Source organism: Odocoileus virginianus, chromosome 17 (assembly GCF_023699985.2).
Source record: "Odocoileus virginianus isolate 20LAN1187 ecotype Illinois chromosome 17, Ovbor_1.2, whole genome shotgun sequence".
Taxonomy (NCBI): Eukaryota; Metazoa; Chordata; class Mammalia; order Artiodactyla; family Cervidae; genus Odocoileus; species Odocoileus virginianus.
The window spans coordinates 8625992-8632167 of NC_069690.1; the positions used below are offsets into that span (position 1 = coordinate 8625992).

The 6176-nt window shown below is 41.7% G+C and overlaps 1 pseudogene; it reads left to right on the forward strand.

Annotated features, from left to right (window-relative positions):
- Positions 1 to 945: 945 nt before the first annotated feature.
- LOC110147027 (serine/threonine-protein kinase VRK2 pseudogene) lies at positions 946 to 1991 on the forward strand (annotated as a pseudogene).
- The last annotated feature ends 4185 nt before the right edge of the window (positions 1992 to 6176 follow it).

The window sequence follows — 6176 nt, forward strand, 5'->3', positions numbered from 1 at the left end:
CCCCTCCTCTCAGCTATCCTGATCAGCTAGACTCCAGTTCTTTCTTCATTTGAAGAAAGACTTTCCATTTATTGATTCATATTTATTTTTGGTGGCCCTGGGTCTTTGTTGCTACCTGTGGGCTTTCTCTAGTTGCAGCAAGTTGCAGCTGCTCTCTCCTTGTGGGGCATGGGCTTCTCATTGTGGTGGTTTCTCTTGCGGAGTGCAATCTTCAATAGTTGTGGTGCATGGACTTAGCTGCTCCACGGCATGTGGGATCTTCCTGGAGCAGGGATCAAATTCACGTCCCCTCCACTGGCAGGTGGATTCTTAATCACCAGGGAAGTCCTTGGGTGATCATTTTGGATAAGAGAGAAACACAGTCATCTTTCTCTTCCTTTTGCATACTGGTTCTCTCTCTCCCTGTCTGAGACAGACCCTACGGTATCCAGCATTCCACTGTTGACTCTGAAGGGTCATGACAGTTATTGGATGTTCAGGATCACAGTTTCTGGATCTTTATATTCAGAATTGATTAGAGACATAAAGTCAAAATTAAAAAAAAAAATTTTTTTTTTTTTGCCTCGCTGTGGGTCTTGCAGGATCTCAGTTCCCTGACCAGGGATTGAACCCAGGGAGTGGCATTGAGAGCACCAAGTCCTAATCACTCGATCACCAGGGAACTCCCCAAACAAAAAAACATTTTTACATATCAGGTATCTCAATAGACTGAGAAACTTTGAGCTAGTGACACAGGTCTCACAAATACAAATTCTGGTCCTCAAGCCTGCCAGGCCCCTGGAGGTGGGGGCCCAAGGGACTGTTTGGCTTTCTCTCACTCCTGAGTCCCGGGTCCTTCTCTCACTTCTGGTCCCTGCTGTCTGCGTGTGCCCCAGACTCAGGGGGGAGCTGCACTGGAGTGAGACACCACGCTCTGCCCCGGTGCCTGCTTCCGTGGTTGAAGTGATGCCACCAAGAAGAAATGAGAGATACAAACGCCCGCTCCACTTCCAAAAGGCAAGGTTCTGTATGACACAGAAGGAGAACAATGGGTACAGAGCAAGATGACTGGCTCTGGAGAATTTGGTTTGATATATTTAGCTTTCCCAACAAAGAAACTGGACTTTCCGGGTGGCTCAGTGTGTGAAGAATCCACCTGCAATGCAGGAGACACAGGAGATGTCAGTTTGATCCCTGGGTTGGGAAGATCCCCTGGAGGAGGGTATGGCAACCCACTCCAGTATTCTTGCCTGGAGAATCCCATGGACAGAGGTGCCTGGTAGGCTATGGTCAATAGGGTCTCAAAGAGTCAGACACAATTGAAGCGACTGGACATGTATGCACAAGTAAACCAGATAAAGACAGGATATACAAAATAAAAGCAGAATATCAAGAAAATGGCTACTATCAGAATTGAAATTTTTTCAAAGAGCTCCCCAAAAAATACTATCAAAAGGTGGATAGAACCCGAACTACATGCTTATTTAGGAATTCCTCTGTTTTACAGATCTGGTATGACTGAATTCAAGGGAAGAAGTTACAGATTTATGGTAATGGAAAGACTGTGCTGTGTGCTTAGTCACTCAGTCCTGTCCGACCCTTTACAACCCTATGGACTATAGCCCCCAAGGCTCCTCTGTCCTTGGGATTCTCCAGGCAAGAATACTGGAGTGGGTAGCCATGCCCTTCTCCAGGGGAAGTGGACTCATAGAAGATCTCAGACTAAAATGGTACTTTAAAAAAGGCAACTGTTTTGCAGCTAGGTATCCAAATGTTGGATGTACTGGAAAATATACATGAAAATGAATATGCTCATGGTAAAAAAAGCAGTGAATCTACTTTTGGGTTACAGAAATCCAGATAGGGTTTATCTTACAGATTATGGCTTTTCCTATAGGTATTGTCTCACTGAGAACCACAAACAGTATCTGGAAAATCCTAATAAAGGCCAAAATGGGATTTAAGAGTTTATCAGCTTGGATGCTCACAAAAGAACAGGTGAAATAGCTTAGTACTTGGCGTATACTCGTAACTCACCATATGATGATATGAAGAAAAGCCAAACTATCAGTGCTCAAGAAAATTCTGAACCCAAGTGGAATGAATACCTTTAAGGTGACTGGAATTTTCCACTAGAGGAGAGGGTGTAACTGCATACTACAGTCAAAAAATTGATTCATGAAAGGCTGCCCAAAGCAAGTTAATCAAATGCAAAATAGGTTAATGGAAAAAAGTCCACAGTGAGAGAAGTGCTGAGTCCTGGGCAACATAGAGAAAACAGCAAAAGAGGAGAAGCTGACTGGACTGCTTAACAATGAAACAGCTCAGGAAAGACAAAAATATGGTGAGTCTTAAGAACTGTTGAAGTAAAAATTTATCCACAAAAATCCAGCTGTATACAATTCCCAAACGCATTTTATGAACCCTATCAAGATCTTACCAGGCCAGATGTATTCAATCGGTAAAGTTCTCCATTTTGATACACATACACTTTTTTAAAACTTACTCTGTGTTGGGGTATAGCTGAGGAACAATGTTGTGATAGTTTCAGGCGGACAGCAAAGGGATTTAGCCACACATGTGCATGTATCCATTCTCCTCCAAACTCCCCTTCCTTCCAGGCTGCCACATAACATTGAGCAGAGTTCCATGGGTACACATACACTTCTGCAACTGGTGTGGAAGTCACGGAATTAGAAATTTCTAAAGAACTTTGGCTTACAATTTCCCAGTTTACTCTTTATGAAGAGGCAGATGTGAATTATTATGGCTTCTTAATTCTTTTTCTTTTGATATTACTGTCTTTCTTTGTATTTTCTCTGTAGATACCAAATAAAATACTTTTGAAGTGAAAGTCACTCAGTCGTGCCTGACCCCATGGACTATACAGTCCATGGAATTCTCCAGGCCAGAATGCTGGAGTGGATACCCTTTCCCTTCTCCAGGGGATCTTCCCAACCCAGGGATCGAACCCAAGTCTCCTGCATTGCAGACAGATTCTTTACCAGCTGAGCCACAAGGGAAGCCCAAGAAAACTGGAGTGGGTAGCCTGTCCCTCTTCCAGGGGATCCTCCCGATCCAAGAATTGAACCAGGGTCTCCTGCATTGCAGGCGGACTCCCTACCAACTGAGCTATCAGGGAAGCCCCAAAATACATTTTATATATATATAAAACACTTGGTTGGCCATTATATATCTTGTTTTATAGAAAATGATAGAAGTGTAAGGGTATTTATTTACAAGTCAGCTATCTTGAGGCCACTAAGGGTAAACCAGATTGAAGTGAAGATAGCTTATTGATTATGCTTATTTGATATCTTGTCATATCATAAAATTGAGACTGGTTGACTTGCATAAAGCTTTCTCATGAAATTTTACTTTAAATATGATGGTTTACTTGTTTGTCTAGGGAGGTTATACTTCTCTTTGCATGTTTAGAATGTGACTTTCCCTATCAACATGTAACATTATGTGCTACCACTTTTCTGATCTTACCAAAATCAGCTTGGTTTTCTGAACAATTTTTTGCATTTTCCTAATGTTGGAGAAATATTTTCCTCTCGGTGTTCAATGTAGGTATGAGTGAAGACAAAGGGTGATTTTAGCAAAAATGTTGCAAGATACCACACAGAATCTTGACACTTTCCTCATCACAAAATGTTAGCTTCTATTAGCCTGAGACACGGATGGGTTCTTTGAGGGTGACCCCCACTTTTCTTGCTCTCCTTACTGGAAGTATGAAAACAAAAGGCAATGACAGGTGTAAAAGCTATGGTACACTCTTTTATTTTGAATGAAGACATGTAGTGAGCTCAGGGATGGCCACTTGGTTAATCGGTTCTGGGACAGCCAGTCTCTGAGATGGTTCCAGGGATCCTCACCTCCTGGCACTCATGCTTTTTTACAGCAGCACCCCCCCCCCCAGTTCTGTATCAAGGCTTTCCCTGTGTGACTGGTAGAATATAACAGAAATGATCATAAGTAGTTACTGAGACTAGATCGTAATGACATTGTAACTTTTGCATTGGTATCTTGAATTTTCCCCATTTTGTGGGTTGCCTCTTTACTCTGTGGATAGTGAAATTTTACATTTTCATTAAGTCCAGCATGGCTATTTTTTCTTTTGTTGCCAGTGCCTTTGGTGTCATTACCAAAAAAAATCATCACCAAATCCAATGTCATAAAGCTTTTTACCCTGTATTTTTACTTAAAAGTTTTGTTTTCGGTTTTACATTTAGGCCCTTGATCCATTTTATGTTGACTTTTGTACATGGTGGGACTTCCTTGGTCCAGTGGTTAAGAATCCACCTGCCAATGTAGGGAACACAGGTTCTGTCCCTGGTCTAGCGAGATTACACACGCCATGAGGCAACTAAGCCCATGTGCCACAGCTACTAAAGCCCGCACACCTAGAGCTCGTGTTCCACAATGAGAAACCCCACTCGCCGCACCCAGAGAAAGCCTGCACACAGCAATGAAGACCCAGCACAACCAAAAATAAAAATAAATAAACTATAAAAACTTTCTATATATGGCGTTAGATAAGGGTCCAATTTCATTCTTTTCTAGTTTTCTCAGCATCATTTGTTGAAAAGATTATCCTTCCCCCATGATCCTGGCCCCCTTGTCACCAATTATTTGACCATATATAGCAGGGTTCATTTATGGGCTCTCTATTCTCTTCCATTGACCTGTATGTCCTGATTACTGTAACTTTGTAAGTTTTGAAATCAGGAAGTATGAGTATTCTAGTTTTGTTCTCTCGCAAGATTGTTTGGACTACTTGGGGTCCACCAGGATTTCATATGAATTATAGGACTGAGATTTTGACAGGGGTTGCATTTAATCTGTAGATCCTTTGCATAGTATTATTTTAACAATATTATTCTTCCCTTACATGAACATGGTATGTGTTTCAACTTATTTGTCTTCTTTAATTTCTTTCAGCAATTTTTGTAGTACATAGGTTTCACAGTACAAGCGTTTTACCTTCTCAGTTCAGTTCAGTCACTCAGTCGTGTCTGACTCCCTGTGACCCCGTGAATCGCAGCACGCCAGGCCTCCCTGTCCATCACCAACTCCCAGAGTTTATTCAAACTCATGTCCGTCGGGTCGGTGATGCCATCCAGCCATCTCATCCTCTGTCATCCCCTTCTCCTCCTGCCCCCAATCCCTCCCAGCATCAGGGTCTTTTCCAATGAGTCAGCTTTTTGCATCAGGTGGCCAAAGTACTGGAGTTTCAACTTCAGCATCAGTCCTTCCAATGAACACCCAGGACTGATCTCCTTTAGGATAGACTGGTTGGATCTCCTTGCAGTCCAAGGGACTCTCAAGAGTCTTCTCCAACACCACAGTTCAAAAGCATCAATTTTTTGGCGCTCAGCTTTCTCCACAGTCCAACTCTCACATCCATAGATGACCACTGGGAAAACCATAGCCTTGACCAGACGGACCTTTGTTGGCAAAGTAATGTCTCTGCATTTAGTATGCTATCTAGGTTGGTCATAACTTTCCTTCCAAGGAGTAAGTGTCTTTTAATTTCATGGCTGCAATCTAGGTCAAGCTGATTCCCAAGTATTTTATTCTTTTTGATGCTGTTATAAATGGAATTGTTTTTATAATTTCCCTTTTAGATGGTTCATTGTTTATGTATGGAAATACAATTTATTTTTGTATGTTGCCTTTTCATCCTGATACTTAGCTGAATTCATTGATTAGTTCTAACAGATTTTGTGGACTCCTTAGGGTTTTTCACATACAAGCCCATGTCATCTTCAGAGATAATTTTAATCCTTCCTTTTCAGTTTGGATGACCTTTATTTTTCTTGCCCAATTGCTCTGACTAGAACTTCCAAAATTATGAACAGAAGCGGTAAAAGCAAGAATCCTTCTCTTGTTCCTGATCTTTGAGGAAAAGCTTTCAGTCTTTCCATACTATTGAGGATAATGCTAGTCATGGGATTTTCATATATGGTTTTTACTATATAGAGGTAGTTTCCTTCTATTCCTAGTTTATTGACTGTTGGATTTTGCCAAATGTTTTGTCTCTATCAATTGAGATAGTCATGTGGCTTTTTCCTTCATCATACTGATATGACATATTACATTTTTATTTTTGCCTGTGCTGGGTCTTCACTGCTGGATGCGGGCTTTCTCTAGTTGTGGTGAGCTGCGGCTACTCTCCAGTTGCAGTGCAA